This window comes from Lissotriton vulgaris, chromosome 12 (assembly GCF_964263255.1).
Source record: "Lissotriton vulgaris chromosome 12, aLisVul1.2, whole genome shotgun sequence".
Taxonomy (NCBI): domain Eukaryota; kingdom Metazoa; phylum Chordata; class Amphibia; order Caudata; family Salamandridae; genus Lissotriton; species Lissotriton vulgaris.
The window spans coordinates 375,110,933-375,129,768 of NC_141700.1; positions in this window are offsets into that span (position 1 = coordinate 375,110,933).

The following is an 18,836-nucleotide window of genomic DNA, read 5'->3' on the forward strand; positions in this document are numbered from 1 at the left end:
TACTGGATCTCGGGTGATCTCTCGAATGACTGAATTAAGCAGTAATTCTCAATGAGCCATGTTTCAAACTGAATTGGTTTTGTTTTATTTTTTACTTAAATGCATGTATCAGTTCAATATGCAATTTTTTGTTTTTTTGATTCAAGGAACATTTCTTTAGTTCCACAATGAGCACAGATTTGAAACAAATAAGAATACGTAAGAACGGTAATTAGACAACAAAATCACAACTAACACTCGTCATTCATACCACACAAAACAATCAAGATATAATACAATTATTAACAATCTATACAATGTCACAATTGAAATACAGACATAGCATTGGAAATCAGTAAGTACACAATGTAATTATTTTCTGAAATGATCAAAAATTCCTAATGCTGAATAGAAGAGGTCTACGCGTTTCGATAACCCCTGGTTATGGGGAAATCTCATCAGGACCGTGTGCCTGTGAATGGAGAACGAGATTCGATCAGAATGGGGGACAAAACCAACTTCTTCACAACACTACAGTGGGAGAAGAGAAGACTAATCATACCTCTAAGTAGCTGGCTTTGCTTTTGTGGTTATCACTGTTGGTAAAAAATGAGGTGGATTTTAAACCTCTAAAGTGAAAGTGCCAGAGAGGCAATTATTCAATCTCAAAAAAGAACATTCACTCGTATCTACTTACATCGTGTTACGCCTACTGCGGCTGTTTGTTGAACTTGAAAAAAGGTTGGGTTGATGCGGGTAGCTGAGGGGTAGAGGAAATGGTTTTTAAACTTTTCGGAGGGGGCAACTTGGTTTCTTTTATTATTGTTGTACATAAGGAGACTTACTGTTATTTATTAAGCGCAGGAAGTTCACATGTGTCCCAGTTTTAGTTGAGCTAGTCAATAGCGTGCTCCAGTTTTCCTGCAAGTAAAAACGGAGCAGGTATCAGGTATCTGGATAAATTAAAAAGATCGCCTAACTTGCGGTGGTTAACTGGCTTGTATAAGCGTTTTACCTAAAAGCGTCGTGTCCGCTGTCTTACTCGGGGGGTCTGCGCTCATCGATCTCTGTTCAGTTAGTCCAGTGACCGGCACCTTCCAGTCGGTAGCTTGGCTCTCGCGTTTGGTTAGGTTTAAACTCACTTCCTGGTTACCCGGGGATTCTGGGGATTGTAGTTCCTTCGCCCGTTGCCATGGAGACGGGCTACGTTTGGAGTATAGAGTATAGTGGGTCTCGGTCTCTATGGGAAACAGCACGCTGAATCTCAGTTTTAACATTATCATCAGCCTATTGAAGGCGGTAAAGCTCGGAGAGTTCATTAAGACCGTTTATAGCGGAGTTAAATTTAACTATCAGCATTGCTTCCGTGTGTGATAGTTTCTCTTCCATGTCTCCACCTCTGGGGTCTTTCTCAATTTTAGCAATTACTGTCCATCTTAGCTCGTCAACTGTATGTTTGTGATTGATCCAATGGTTAACCAGTGGGGCCGTTAGAACATTCTTTTTTATGCGTGATTTGTGCTGGGTGATACGACATCTCACCTCTTGACTTGTTTTGCCGATGTAGATTTTATTACAGGGGCATTTGATTCCATATACGACGAACTTGGATTTACAATTTGTAAATTTGTCATGTTTCCACGATATCTGTTTGTGCTGGAACAGATTACCTTCCTCAGTACTGGCACAGCAGATACAAGAGCCACATCTATGGTGGCCTTGGATCGGTGGTAATCCAAGCATGGTACTGATTGTTGGTATGCTCGGTTTGACTGCCGCTCGGACTAGGTGGTTGGCTACGCTTTGGTCCTTTTTGAAGGCAAATAATGGTTTATCTTTAAGTGTCTCATCGATGTTTTCCACTAGATGCCAATTTTGTAAAATTGTTTTTTTGAAATCATTTGAGTTTGGGCAGAATGTAGATACACAAACCATCCTATTTTGGGGTGGTTTAACCTTATTTGTTAAAAGTGTGTCTCGGGGGATCCACCATAATCTCTTCATTGTTCTTCGGAGAAGTTTTATTGGGTAGCCTCTTTGGGAAAGTTTTTCAGTCAAGTTAGCAGCATGTAGCATATATGCATCCTTGAAAAAGCAATTTCTCTTGATCCGCAGGTATTGGGAAAAAGGAAGATTCTCTTTTAGATTCCGTGGGTGACTGCTGTTAAAGTGTAGTGCCTTGTTTCTGTCCGTCAATTTTTTGTACAGTGTTGTGACCAGACCATCATCTGTCGGGTACACTTCGACATCGAGGAATGCCATTTTAATTTTGGAATAGTTAATGGTGAATTTGATTTCCTCCGTTCTCGCATTTAACCAGAGGTGAAATTCTTTCAGTTCTTCTTCCGTCCCTTTCCACGTCATAAAAACATCGTCGATATATCGACTCCAACTTGAAGAAAAGTTTGTGTACCAGTCGAACCCATTCATAGAAAAGATCACAAGTTGGAGTCGATATATCGACGATGTTTTTATGACGTGGAAAGGGACGGAAGAAGAACTGAAAGAAATTCACCATTAACTATTCCAAAATTAAAATGGCATTCCTCGATGTCGAAGTGTACCCGACAGATGATGGTCTGGTCACAACACTGTACAAAAAATTGACGGACAGAAACAAGGCACTACACTTTAACAGCAGTCACCCACGGAATCTAAAAGAGAATCTTCCTTTTTCCCAATACCTGCGGATCAAGAGAAATTGCTTTTTCAAGGATGCATATATGCTACATGCTGCTAACTTGACTGAAAAACTTTCCCAAAGAGGCTACCCCATAAAACTTCTCCGAAGAACAATGAAGAGAGTATGGTGGATCCCCCGAGAAATACTTTTAACAAATAAGGTTAAACCACCCCAAAATAGGATGGTTTGTGTATCTACATTCTGCCCAAACTCAAATGATTTCAAAAAAACAATTTTACAAAATTGGCATCTAGTGGAAAACATCGATGAGACACTTAAAGATAAACCATTATTTGCCTTCAAAAAGGACCAAAGCGTAGCCAACCACCTAGTCCGAGCGGCAGTCAAACCGAGCATACCAACAATCAGTACCATGCTTGGATTACCACCGATCCAAGGCCACCATAGATGTGGCTCTTGTATCTGCTGTGCCAGTACTGAGGAAGGTAATCTGTTCCAGCACAAACAGATATCGTGGAAACATGACAAATTTACAAATTGTAAATCCAAGTTCGTCGTATATGGAATCAAATGCCCCTGTAATAAAATCTACATCGGCAAAACAAGTCAAGAGGTGAGATGTCGCATCACCCAGCACAAATCACGCATAAAAAAGAATGTTCTAACGGCCCCACTGGTTAACCATTGGATCAATCACAAACATACAGTTGACGAGCTAAGATGGACAGTAATTGCTAAAATTGAGAAAGACCCCAGAGGTGGAGACATGGAAGAGAAACTATCACACACGGAAGCAATGCTGATAGTTAAATTTAACTCCGCTATAAACGGTCTTAATGAACTCTCCGAGCTTTACCGCCTTCAATAGGCTGATGATAATGTTAAAACTGAGATTCAGCGTGCTGTTTCCCATAGAGACCGAGACCCACTATACTCTATACTCCAAACGTAGCCCGTCTCCATGGCAACGGGCGAAGGAACTACAATCCCCAGAATCCCCGGGTAACCAGGAAGTGAGTTTAAACCTAACCAAACGCGAGAGCCAAGCTACCGACTGGAAGGTGCCGGTCACTGGACTAACTGAACAGAGATCGATGAGCGCAGACCCCCCGAGTAAGACAGCGGACACGACGCTTTTAGGTAAAACGCTTATACAAGCCAGTTAACCACCGCAAGTTAGGCGATCTTTTTAATTTATCCAGATACCTGATACCTGCTCCGTTTTTACTTGCAGGAAAACTGGAGCACGCTATTGACTAGCTCAACTAAAACTGGGACACATGTGAACTTCCTGCGCTTAATAAATAACAGTAAGTCTCCTTATGTACAACAATAATAAAAGAAACCAAGTTGCCCCCTCCGAAAAGTTTAAAAACCATTTCCTCTACCCCTCAGCTACCCGCATCAACCCAACCTTTTTTCAAGTTCAACAAACAGCCGCGGTAGGCGTAACACGATGTAAGTAGATACGAGTGAATGTTCTTTTTTGAGATTGAATAATTGCCTCTCTGGCACTTTCACTTTAGAGGTTTAAAATCCACCTCATTTTTTACCAACAGTGATAACCACAAAAGCAAAGCCAGCTACTTAGAGGTATGATTAGTCTTCTCTTCTCCCACTGTAGTGTTGTGAAGAAGTTGGTTTTGTCCCCCATTCTGATCGAATCTCGTTCTCCATTCACAGGCACACGGTCCTGATGAGATTTCCCCATAACCAGGGGTTATCGAAACGCGTAGACCTCTTCTATTCAGCATTAGGAATTTTTGATCATTTCAGAAAATAATTACATTGTGTACTTACTGATTTCCAATGCTATGTCTGTATTTCAATTGTGACATTGTATAGATTGTTAATAATTGTATTATATCTTGATTGTTTTGTGTGGTATGAATGACGAGTGTTAGTTGTGATTTTGTTGTCTAATTACCGTTCTTACGTATTCTTATTTGTTTCAAATCTGTGCTCATTGTGGAACTAAAGAAATGTTCCTTGAATCAAAAAAACAAAAAATTGCATATTGAACTGATACATGCATTTAAGTAAAAAATAAAACAAAACCAATTCAGTTTGAAACATGGCTCATTGAGAATTACTGCTTAATTCAGTCATTCGAGAGATCACCCGAGATCCAGTATTCAAATAAGGTGGCAATATTGGTATTTTTCTTGGTTTATCACTTTTGTATAGTTGCCATCTTCTTACTTTACCCATTTGGTGCCTGCAGCATGTCTCTATTTAGTCAGGATTGGGTGACAGCTGGGCTTTGTATATTCCCTCTAGACAGTCACACACAAAGGGAGCCTAGGTTTGACTTTACGGGCCATCCTGGGAGATGGGAAGAAGGAACTGGGCACAGCCTCATAATTTCAAATGAATAGGCAGTGTCCTGTCCACACACAAAGGACTCCATACCGTCCTGTAGTTAGTCTGGAGACAGGGCAATAAGAGAGGACCTTTGTGTGCTTCAAACCCCTTCTTTGAAGTCCCCCCCACGTCAAAGACACCACTGAGTATAGGAACTGGACTTCTCACCCTACCACTTCAGTACGCTTCTGGACCTGTGGATACTCTGCCAGGAAGAAGGACTGCTGTGGTGCTGAAGGACTGCCACTCCACTGGTATGCTCCTATAGAAGTTCTGGAAGTACTGTTTTCTTGCTGTGCTGACCTGCTGCCCCCCGTCCTGGGTGAGAAGGACAGGACCCAAATCTCTTGAACCCAGAACCAGAGTGACTCAATTGGCTTGCTGGCTTGCCTCTTGATTGAAGTCTTAGGTTAAGCAGCAGACCAAATTAGCTGGTCTATCGGGTGCTGCATTGCCACACAAGCTCACGTTTGCTGCACCCGGCCCTGGCCTACTGGAGGTTGGCTATGAAATACACTACTTCATGGGTGCCCTATGCATCGAAAATCCCATTATGAGGCTTACCTACAGCTTCAGGCACACTGACAGCATGTAGGCTGGTCCCTTGAGAACAGACGGGCGTAATGAAGATGGGTTCACTGTTTTTGAATGGCACACTGATGTCCCATATTGATTTTGTGCATACTCATGGGTTACCAGAATTTTTATTTTTAACACACCAGTATCCTGAGCTATCTTAGTAAGCACTGGGCATAAGATGAGAGAGAACCCACAATGCATGTGCTACTCCCGGCGCTACTACCATGGGACATGGTAGATACCTAATATGATGGCTCCATAGGGGCCTCCAGGCCCATCTCATGACACCACTCACTGCCTTAAAAGCTAAATGGGAAGCAGTACTTGCAAAGGAGAAAATGGATAAAGAGTGGACTTGTTTACTAGAATATCCCAAGAATATCTCACATAACGGGAGATTTAAATTTATCTAGTTTTCCTTATTGCACAGAACATATTTCACTCCACATAAAATTAACAAAATGATCTCCAGGGCTTCGTAGACATGCCCTTTTAGTCATGTTCTGGATACCAACCTGTTGCACATGTTACAGATATGTCCCCCCTTTTCAAGCTACTGGGAGGATCTCTCGGCAGTACTATCAGAATTGATTGGCCTGAATCAGTACACTGTATCTTAGAGGTATATCTGCAGCCCAAGTGCTCTAAAGTGGTCAAGTGCTTTACTGGCTGAGGATTACTATTAGCTAAAAGTCTGATAAAAGACGCTAGAAGTCCCCTTAAGCCTACCAGGTGTGAGGAAGTAGTGCACTGGCGCCTGGCTGAAAGCAAGGCTTTAAGCTGGGAGGAATATGGGGACCTTTGTAAAAAGACCATATCGTTGGAATGGGACATGTTACTAGAAGGATTCAAAGCTCAGGATATCGAGGCCTGTGACGAGGGGTAAACCTGTTCTACTTACATAGACAACGGAAGTGACTTTTCCAGCCGGGTCTTCCACCCGCCCCCCCCCCCACTGTTTCCAATCTGTGATTTCATACACTATATAACTTTAAAGGTGCTCCTATAGCAACATAGCCTGCCCACACCATCACACTTTTTTTGCAGCATTAGCAGTGACATAACCAGCACCTTCTACAGAACACACATATTCATTCATCAATTCTCACATACACAGCTGCCAATTATAGATTTCTCAATAGGTGACATGGCCCAGTTAGTGGGAGGGAGGGCAGGGGGTGAAGTTATTGATAATGCATATTGTTTCATGTCCATGTTATTGTCTATGTAAACATCCTCAGAATGAAAGTGTAACTCAATCTCAAGTTCTGTATACTGAAATGCCTTAACTAAAATGTGATTCAATGTATTGTGTATTGACAAAATGCAAAATAGAAAGATTTTGTTGAAAAAGAAGGCTTGTGGTTCCTGCTTGGACAGTGTGCATACCTCTGCCAACCAGATACCTAAGTTTTAACAGAGTTATGAATGTTTAAAGATTAAACTGTAGAACAGCACATAGTAATAGAAAGTGCAAAGCACAGCTATCTGGTTGCCCTCGACTAGGTCAAAGTCAAAATGTCAGGCTGACCACGAGGCGCATGTGTCGGATACAGTCCCAGATTAGTACTGATGAAGTTTTACCTTCTCAAGTTTTGTGCCAAAGGTCCAGTTTTTGGGTAACAAGTGCATTGGGAGTAAGGAGAGCTCTACTGGTGATGGTTGGTGGGGTGCGAGAAGTAGGTCGGCATCACAACGACCAGCTGTGACCGTGCTTTGGCGATCGACACAGGAGATCGATGCTTGCTGGGCAAAGAGACAAAGGTGCAGCAGCTCGCGTAGATTCTCCATGCGAGCGGCACAGTTCTGGAGCGAATGGGCCCATTCACGAAGAACCTAAAATCTTGACTTTTAGAGCTCGAGAACCACTCCATGGGCCCAGGACCCGAGAGGTGCATCTTGGTGGTCAGGAACTAGTTGAAGATGGATTTCGTACTTTCTCACATTTTGTGTTGCGGGTGGAGCAAGCACCCTTGTTAACTAGAATAATGTCTTTGATTATTAGTCAGGCAAGGTGAGAAGAAGATACATTATAAGCGTAAACCAATAAGAAAAGTTGTATTTTCCCACAAGAGAAAGCCTGGGAAGGTCAACATGTTGCAGTTCAGGAACACCTCTGTCCTGTGGAAAGTTACCTATGAGATCCTGTTCGGAGTGGATGGCGTGACCTGCAATGACTCTGGAAAAACACCTGTAATAATCCGATTCTAGAGTAGGGAATGGGCCCACTACTTCTCTGCCTCCGTAGAGAGAGCATCTTAGAACAAGCTCTGTTTCAATAGCTTTATGCTATCCGACCTATCAATGGTGGGGAGACTTCTTAGGAAGACTCCACGTGCTGACATTTTGCAGACCAGGCCTGTGTCTACCCCCTCTGCCTCATCTGTGCCATCCAGATGGCCCGCATACTGCAGGAAATCAATGTGGTGGGTTGCCGCCTGGAGGGTATGGAAGCCAAGATGTATGACCTTGCGATGGAAACAAAGTCTATTTGAGGGTACATGAACGGTTTCAATGACTGGATGGAGCAGTGTCTGTCAGCGGTGGAGAAGAGGCTCAACCGTGCTTCAGAGAGGGACTTGTAACTTTGGTACTCTGTAACAAGATCATTGGCCTAGAAGATCACAGCTGCAGGGATAATGACTGCATCTTTGACTTTCCAGAACAGGTGGTAGGGTCGGATGCCTGTTGCTTTCCCAGGGAGCTTTTCCCCACCCTCAAGGAGCTTGCCTTCGCCTACCCCTGGAGATACATAGGCCCGCAGGATTGAGCTTAATTGGATGGGAATGCCAGACAGGGCGCTACCCCTCATTGCCTGCTTCCTCCACCTTGAGCAGGTAATGCAACTCTTGACTGCTGCTCCCTTCCACGGGCCATGTGACTATGAGGGCTAAAAGATCCATGCCTCTGCGGATTTTTCCCAGGAGACCAATGACAAAAGGAAAAAATTCCATGCTCTCCGGACTCAACTGTGCAAATGTGACATTAAGTTTGGCTTCTTTGAGCCTGCTTAGATGTGGATCACGAAGGACGGCAAATCCAAGGACTTCCACAACCCAGAGGAGCTGCAGTCTTTCTTGGAAGCCCTTCAGGACTCTTTCTCCTTTGCCCGCCCCCTTTCCCCCTATCCTTTCATCCACTTCTCTTTCACCTTTGACATTTTCCCCGGTGGTTGCCTTTTTGTCCTACATACCTGTGTGCCCTCTCCCTGTTTTCACATTGCCGCTTCCTGATGGCCAGCGCTGCGATGCACCAACCAAATACTCTGCATGCTATCTCCTGGAATATGAATGGCCTCACACACTTCATCAAAAAAAAAAACGTGTTGCGTATCTTAATTCTAAATGCGTTGACATGCCCTGCTTCAGGAAACCCACCTCATGCCTGGGGAGGTGGAGAAACTCTGACACAACTGGGTGGGGAAGGTCATTCATAGCAGTTGAACACCCTGGCCGCACCGCATTGGCCACTCTGTGGGCTGCCATCAACACTGGGCCGCTCCTCCTTTGTCACTCCCTCCCCTTTCTTCTGAAAGTTGCAAGGCCATTGGGTACCTTTCTCTCTCTTCCCTCTTTCCTGTTCTTCTCTTCCTCTCCTCCTCCCCTCCCACTTTTTCTTTTCTTTTCCTTTCCATCTGCATCCCAGCACACCCCTTCTCCCGGGGCCGAGCCTCCCCATGCCTTCTCCCCTTTCTCCCTTTGAAGCCTCTTTTAGCCTGTTCTGACCACCGGGAGTCCGGGCCCTCGTTTCAGTCAATTAGGACACATGAGTAGCCATTGTAATTGGTTGGCATCGCTATATTACTTCCTTAAATTCTTTATTTTCAAACTAGGTATGTAACGTTTTACTGGAGCCGGACTGCACTTTTCGTTCAGGCGATGATAGCTAAAGGTTCCTCCCCAGGAACTAACTATTAGAATGTCTGAGGTGCTTCTATTAAATGGTTAAAACTAATAAAAGCAGCCCATCCCTTGTAGGTAAAGGCGGAAAAGGCGGATAAGGGATATATTTCAGGCCAGTCAGCCACATTCAGAAAAACTACAGGATTAAAATGAGCATACCTAGTAAGCCTCATTCACCTTACAAAGCCAGTACACCTTCCAGAAGACCCTACGACCTTGCCGATTTCGAATTCTCTTTTTTCTGTTCTTCTCTCCTTTTTCAGCTCATTCTTTCTTCTACTCTCCTACTGTTCTTTTCATACTGTCGCCTTCTTCTATTTTTTTCAGTCACACCTTTCCTTCTTTATCTTGTGCACTATTTTCCTTCACTTTGTTTTGCTCATTCTCGACTCTTGCTTCATCTGTCTCTCCTTCCACAAGCGGACAGAAATCACTTCTCACCAGGAGAGCATACTAGACGGTTTCACATAACAATACAACCTACAGGATACTATTCCATACAAGCCTTCCATCGGAGCTGAAGACCAGGACAAAGGAAACCACACTGGAACTACTCAATGCTCATCAAAATGTATTAATGGTCGAAAAATGACGCGTTTTGAACCATCCGGGTCTTGCTCACACCTTATAAATAACCACCCGAATGCAATGTGTAAAGAACAACAAAAAAGACGGACCTTGGTTCTTCTACATGGAAATACCATAAAAGTACAAAACAAAAGCACTAGGCCATATTGTTTATAAGCTTGTTGCCAACAGACTTTAACTATTTGGACAAGTAGATTGAGATGCAGGTAATTAAACATAGCAGTGCAAAATCGAACACATTAAATAGTTTTGTCTAGCACCCCTCGCAAAAAAAATAGAAAATAAGATTTAAAATTAATATCCATGTTCGCATATATTAAGAAACTAGAAATTGTAATACAACAGTAACAAAACATCAGTGCTCTAGTGGTGTAGACGTCTTTAGGTTATATACTTTCTATGTCGATAGTATACTAGAATATAGCCTACCTATTCCCTTTTTATTTGTTGTACTTCCTATTACATGATACATGGTGATACAACGGCTATGGTGCCCAAGGCTGTTATCCTATCAGGCACAATTCATTTGGTAAATTCACAGGGGCACAACTGATATTGTGCCCCTTTGAACGATTCCCGGTATGATTTTTAAATACTTGAGTTTGTTCATTTTGATTAGACCTGCAATTTAAAGCATATTTAAAAATGTATTCCACCTTTTACGGCTTTAGTCTCCTCTAATGTTTCACTGTATATAATTGTAAAATACACTTAGTTGCCCATTTAAAATAGAGTTCCATCAAGATATGTCAATTGCAATTCACATAATAGTTGACTTTTGATATATGATTTTTGAAATTCCACCTTCTTCTAAATTGTTCACGTGACAGCAGATACTTCAACTAGGTGCTATGCCCATTCTCATTACACAGCGTAATGTATTAATTGGTAGATCTGCCAGATTGAACTTTTCACCAATATAGGAGAGTTTGCCTAAAACCTAAATCAAGTTTAAAATTATGTAGACGTATGCAACTACTAAAATGTGAATTCTACTGTCCTCATATCCGTTTTAAAACCATGAAGGATAAAATATAACACTCATTGCTATTGAACCGATACTGTTTCCTGAATTGGTTGTACATTCTCAAGTGTATGTGCAACTCATGGTCCTTATTCATTCCCTGGGGATAATACACCCAGCTTTAATTCTAATTAAGTCTGGGTTCTCATTCGCCCAAAATAAAGGTTCTATCCACCATGCCAGGTGTTTTTTAAGAATGTTGTCAATTCCACAATACTACATGCTTAGAACAGTCCGAGTGGAAATCAAAGGTTCTCTCACTCGAAGGATGGCCTGGTACGGACCTGACAGTGCCTTTTGGAGCAGCTCTGTACAAGCAGTGCCAGCATGCAGTGCAGAAAACTAAGCAAACTTTACCCGAAGGGGGTAGGAGCTTTGTGCATATTTCGCAGAGCAAGGGCCTGGATGTAAAAAAATCGACTGGGATGGCGAGCAAGAGTTCTCTTGTTCAAAGGTTAGCCCAGTGCAATCCGGACAGTGCGATTTGAGCAGATTAAAGGAACCATGATCAAGGATGGTGAGTACAAAGACCAGTGCAGCATTTAGGGATGTGGTGCCGCAACGCTGGCGCCATTGGCTGAATCCAATTTGGTCACTGTCATCTGAAGAAATTCGACAGTTTTGATGTTTAGTTGTGGATTTAGTGTATTTAGTCTGGTAATTACTGCCTGCCCACAGGTGCGCACTCCTAGCAGGATGAAGTCGGCATGGAGAAGGGTTTATGTTATACTTAGCTTTGTGTTTTCCCTGCTACTCAGCTGGTGTGGCTCTTGGAATGTCTGATGTCATTGTAGAATCCTGTGTGCCTGGCGTAAGTGGGGTGGCAGTTGATGGCAGGCAGGCTGAGTGGCAGGGAGGCCACTCCTGGTGGGGTTATATTTATATTCTTATTAATTTAACAACTTAATCTGAACTTGTAACGAAACCTAATTAAACCTACATGATAATTATACTTGACCCATGGTCTTCTTTCAAGTACAACATTTTTGGCGACGAGGGTGGGTGGTGAGTGCCAAAAATTGAGAAGTCTTCTTGAGAAGTCTTCTTTTTTCGGTGGTAGAGATGGGAAATTTTTGAAGACCTGATTGGAGAGGTATTTGCTCAGATAGTTCAAATTCTCTCGGTTTGTCATCAAGATGTTGTCGGTATGTTGATCTCTGGTCTGAGTGGCAGAGTTCACACTAGATTCACCTCGCTTGTTGGTTATGGAGGGGTTGACGCCTACTTGCCTCTTAAGTAATTTGTATTTGCTTATAATCTCACAGTGTTACTTCAGGATACCCTTGACTATTTTAGCATGGGTTACTTTAGGTGGTGATAGGCGCAGGGCTCTAATCTACATGCCTACTCTTTATTTTGGTTGTTCTACAGGTAAAGATTTCCCAAGTCACCTTGCCAGGTTTAACAGATGCATGTGTTAATGTTTGTATTTGCATATCCTCTGGCTTTCAACCACTTCATCATCCCATTCTGTGCATTAGTGTACATTTCTTGTGAACTGGATTTTGTTTTTAGCCCTTAAAAACTCCCTGTAGTGAATGCTCCTGCGGAAATTTGGAGAAAGATTGTTTTTTGTGTGTTGGGTGGGTGGGCCCGTTTATTTGCTATCTTTTAATGTTCCATCCACACCTTGTTACCTGGTACTATATTCTAAGTGTCGTTTCAACTGTCACTTTACTAGAAAACACAAACAACAGGATGAGATCAGTTTGTGACAGTATTAATTTGTAGGTTAAAAAATTCACATGATGTATAATTAAAAGGCTTGTTCTTGCACATGCATGTAAAGTCTCTTATTTGGGCATGTGAGCTCATTTCTTTGATATGAGGAGACACCTCAGCAGGTTAATGAACTAGATATTCTGTAATCTGCAAATCAATAGTTTCTGTATTTTTCTGGGAGAAACAATCACTTCTGATGTCTGTGTTGCACCTGTTCTCAGTGAGAGAAGCAGAGGAAATATTACCTCACTGCTGCCCACTCTACCTATCCAGAGTGAGTAAAATTGGCTTGATGACATATGTAGTCTAGACAGTGCACAAGGACTTTTTCATTGATACAGTTATGTACGAACTTTCACAGGTGGTGGCACATTATTTCCAAACAACAGCAATGCCATCCTGAGCTTTGTGTCTCATCCATGCTCAGCTGCAACTGCTAATGGACACCCATTCTTTACTTCTGTCTGCCTGGCGAGCTCTGTGCTCCACGACTACAGTGTAATCATCATCACTCCTGCAAACATGCATGGTTGTATGTCACAAAATCATGGTTGAAATGTCAATTTGCTGATATATTGTAACCATAACATTGACTACCAAATATTATAATAGTAAGGGTACATTTATTATCATTAACCTAGCCATTATAATAGGTTAAACTTAATATTATTGTCCCAATATATCTGGAGTTCACTATGATAATTTCAGAGCGATACAATACCACCCACCACCACCACCTTGTTCTGTTTTGCCAAAGCTGGTTATACTTTAGTGAGGAATTAGCAGCTACCCCAGCAATAAAGGTGTACAAAAAAGCATAACAAAACAAGCAATAATAAAGCCATGAAGCACGCAGCCAAAGCCAGGCTTTGCCAATGTATGATTATTATTGATGTACAATATATATACATTTGAACACTGGATTCATGATGTAATTTTAACTTAGAGAGACCTTACCATGCACTGCATATGCCCACACATAATATATCACATATGGCATGTTCAATGACATCATTAATAACATCACTAATGACAACCAAAATTGTACCATTTATGACAACACTCTTCATGAAGGTGGTACTAGTTATGGTTACTTCAGTTAACTATAGCTCCAGCCCTGAAGGTGAATTTCTGGTTATTTTAGTTTAAAACATTTTCAAGCCCCATGTTTTGGAAGCTTGGGCACCTTTTGCATGACTTCCAATGGTCCAAAATCGGTGGGCGCTACTTGGACGACAGGACTCACTTCAGGTAGGGTCTGGATGCAGTATTCAATTTGTAGTTGCTTTTTTGTCCCAGTAGCTCAGAACAGTTGGCCAACCAACTAACCTCTAGTAGTTCTGGTAGTCCTGGGTCAAGCAGAAAGGCAGTCCTCAAGCAGATTGGTCATCAAGAAGGTCACAGTAAAGCCCAGTTGCATCTGTGATGGAATTCCACTCATCCTTTTCTATCTAAGGTCAGGTCTGGGTCCAGGTTCCAGTCAACTCCCAACAAAACAGGTAATCTCCCCATAGCTAGCAACAGCCTTGAGGGATGAGCCCAGAGTAGGTTTTATTGACAACAGTGGCATATATCTACCCCACAATCACATTGCACTCCAGTATTCATATTTTAGCAAACACCCATCTGCTGCCAATGTCAGTCCATGTCTTCAGAAGTCCCTGAAGGAAGCTTCCCCCCTATCAATATTGCTATTCCTCACTTCTTGTAACAGCCTGTCACAGTTGAGGGCTCCCCAGCATCGTTAATGGTATCAAGTTGAAGCACCAAGCGTTTTACCCTTAGTGTCTTTTAACTCCAAGCAAACTTTCTAAACATCGTTTCTAACTCCTTGAAATAGCTCATATTGATTTTTACAAGGACGTTAGTATAAAGAAAAAGAGAAGGGGTAGAATGGACATTTTTATGAGGGCCACACAGCCTATGAATGTAAGAGGTAGTAATAGCCACTTTTCTAACAGTTCTTTTTGCATCATTTTATTCCGTATGGCTTCATAGTTTAACTTATAGAGTTCCCAATATTGATTAACATATATCCCTAAATATCAACTTGGGTTGAGAATAAGGGCTTGTTCTTTAAGATTTTCAGGAAGAAAGTCACTCGCAGTATTACTAGTTAAGATCTGTCTTATTTTGGTTACTTTTGTACCCTCCGATCAATTAGAATTGAACAAATTCTTCTAATGTTTGCTCTATATTCTGTCTTTCTGGATTAAAATAAAGAATGATGTTCAATGCAAACAGCTATAATTTTGTCATACCTAGTATTGGAGCTCTAATTGTCATATTGTTACAAATTTTGGTAACCAGCGTCTCAATAAAAAAGGTAAAAAGAACGGCTGAAAGCAGGCACCCTTGCCTGGTCCCTGGTTGACAATGACAATCCCCGCTAAATTAGAATCATTAAAGACCTGTGCCCCTTCATAAATATTCCATAACATTTTTGTAACCTGGGCGGGAACCCCGTACCTGCTCAGACCGTAGACAACAGCACCCCAATTAACCAAGTCGAATGCCTTTTCTGCATCAATCATCATAACAAGAGCTGGAGCTTGATTTCTGTTAAAAAGTCAAGTGCCTATACTAGAATCCCTGTATTTGTGGACAGTAGTCTCCCTTTGACGAACCCTGTATGATCCCTATGGATCAGTCCTTGTGCCAGAGGAGTAAAAAGCAATGCCTACATTTTCATTCGAATTTTATAATCGGAGTTGAGTAGACTAAACGGTCTATAGGAATTAATGTCTCTAGGATTTTTCCCCTTCTTCACAAGCTAACAATGATAAATTCTTTAAAAGCTATGGGGACCAAGCCACTCGCTTTGACATAATTAAAAAGCTCTACCAAAATGGTATTAATGACATAGCAAAACCCTTATAAAATAGCCATCTCCAATGAGGATCCCTCTGGACTTGTACATGCTCCCAGTCCAGTCCCAGACTAAAATATATAGCAACCCCCCTCATTACCATCCCTGCTGAAGCAAAAAAAACTTTCTAAAATGATTTAGGAATAAAAAATGTTAGTGAATTTGTTTCAGATGTGTTTCCTGAAGAAAAAGAACTTGTGGTGAAAAATAAGTTAACCATCTTATTAGCACTCCATTTTTTTGTTTGTTTAAAACTCCATTTACATTGGCAGTAATAATTCAACATTTAATACCCATCTCTAAAATGAAAATCTGGATGTAACAAGAAAAGAAAAAGCCACAATCCTTGTCAGGGTAAACCACAAAAAGTCACTAAATTAAAGTGTCTCAACCCTATGGTAACTTGGAACAAAAGCAGTTGGACGTAACTTATAGGCAATGTATAAAGTACTTATGCAGGACTTAAGCAGTAATAAATTAATAACACAGCACAATAAAATTCCCACTTCAACAAAGTAAATTTTAATCAATTATTTGACACCAAAACGCCAAAAATCGAATCAAAATAAGTTTTAAGTGTAAAAGCTCCTAAAAGATATAAGAGCTAACTGCAGTCTTCTGGACGCACGAGACCACGATGGAGCCAAGTTCATATACATGAAGTAGATTGAGCCAGGGGTCCACTTAACTTCGGACTTAGAAGAACTTTTTAAGAAAAATGTCTGAGAAGGTAAAGTTCAGCAGTGCAAGGCAGCTGGCGTTGTTGGAGAAGGAGGTGTCATCGTCGGCAATCTGCTTGGACGAAATTGCAGTGACTATTTCTATGTTTGGACCATTTTTATGGAAGTCCAAAATCTCTAGTGGACTGAAGTTCCAGGCAAAAGCTGACAAGCCTCCACAAGGCCAGATACCCTTTCTGTGAGAAGCCGCTGAACAGAATTTGCAACTGCCGAGATTAACATAGTGGAAGCTGACGCAAAATCAGGGCTACCAGTGATGCACCTTGGGCGGAACAGCGAGCCAGTAGGCCCTGGTCTCCTCTCAGTTCTCAGAGCACTTTTTGGCAGAAAGATTTCCAAGTCCTAAGTGCATTTGTGATATCTGAGTACCTTTAGCACCACTTGCAAGGGTCCAAGACCATAGGATCCCCACTTGGAGGATCAAGACTCACGTAGGCTGGATCCAGGTGCAGGTTCATGATGGTTGGAGACTTTTCTATCCCTGAGACTCTGATCAGGTGGTGAGTTTACTAGCCCTTGCTGTCACTCTGGAAGTCTTGTGTTCAAGCAGAAAAGCAGGTCTCGAGTAGAAGGGCAGTGCTATGAGTCCACAGGGTAGGCGTCAGGCAATAGGGCATTGCTCCTGCTGCAGCAGGGCAGTCGTCTGAAGTACACAGCAGGCCAAAGTCAGCAGGGCAGTCCTCCGATAACCCTTCGGCAAGTCCAGAAGTGAACCGAAGAGCGGGTTGCCAACTTTGAAGTGGAAGAAACCTCTGATGTTTTCCCCCACAGAAGTGTCTGGAAGTTTCTTCCTCCCTTACTTGTTCCAAGTTGTCTGTAGACACAACAGGCTACTGAGAAGTTCTTTGTGTTTGAGCTGAGGCAGTGTCTTTGAAGCGCAAGTAGCCCTGTGCACAGGTCTGAGCTCACTTTCTGCTTTGGACAGCCCATCCTGCGAACTCTGAGGCCTTCTATTGCGTAGGTTGTCTAGAGGAATACACAAAGGCCAACTGCCAACTACACCTAGTCATGTCACCCAGAAAAGAGATTACAGGCACCAGATGCCTCGGAAAAGAAAATGCCAACTATCTAAAAGTGGCATTTTCAGAATTGTGACATATAATTTAACTTACCATTAAAAAGGATGTTAAATTATAATTACATAGACACCAAATATGTTATTTCTACCTACTCCAAACAAATATTATCACTTATTTATTATAATACGGTAACCCGATGATATCCTATAGGAGAGATATGTCTCACAGTAATGAAAAATGAATTCAGGAGTTTTTTAGTACCAGAAGATGTAAAACTTAAAAGTACATGTCTTAGGGGGCAATTATGAGTTTGGCGGTCCGACCGCCCGAATGCCACATCCGCTTCATCCACGACACTGCTGCGCCGGCAATCTACCACCCACTGTATTATAAGTTGTGCCATCTGAAACGTCGGCCATGGCGGCCTACCCGGCAGAACTACGGTGGTCTGCAATGTTGGCGTTGCATCCACCAACGCCATAAGGCCTGCGGTCCACCCGCTGAGCATATTACAACTACACAGTTGTACTTGCGGTGTACCATCTGTGATTACTAAACAGTGGTTACCCAACAGCGGTTGACTTCCATGGTACACATGAAAGAAAACACTACAATAGTGACCATTGAATGGATTTAAAAACTTCCCACCTGATGTGCTTTGGCAAGTGGACACACCTGCAAATCACACTATATACACACCCAATCCCTGACCGGCATCCATTGCTTCACAACCGTTGTACAGCAAGGCAGACAGTCATTTTCTCTGCTTCCTTTTTTATCTTTCCATTTAGCACTCTCCACCACCTGAAATTTTTGTTTTTCACCTTTTTACCTCTATCACTTGTTTCTTTTTCATTCATATACTCACTCACACTTAATTTTGTCACCACGCCTGGAAAGAAAATCCACGCTCAACTGAGCAAGTTTTGACTGTCATGGTAGATGAAATTATTAGAGTAGAGTCACACATTTTTGGATTGCAAGGAATGCATGCCTCGCTCAGTAGGAAAACTGAAATGTAGGTCAGGATAGTCAACCGAGTGAATGCTGTTGGCACCACTCTGATCACATAGGCCGACATTAAGGAGAGGTGGAATGACCTCAGTCTGAGGGTGCATACCAGGTATAACAACTACCACCTGGAGGCTCAGAGGACTGACAGTGGCCCTCTCAGTGCAACATTACAACTCTTTCCCTGGGAGGAGAAGGTTTTGTCCAACCTGCATTCTGAGGGCTTGACATGTTTTTGGTGAGTTATACTTCAATAGCTGCTAAAATGTCACAATGTCCTGTTTGCTCTCAACTCTGCTTTTGCCATTGTGTATTAATCTACTATCCTAACATGCAATACTCAAAGTATCTGAGATATTGGTTTGTCTGTGGCAATGTGCAATGCTGCATATAAG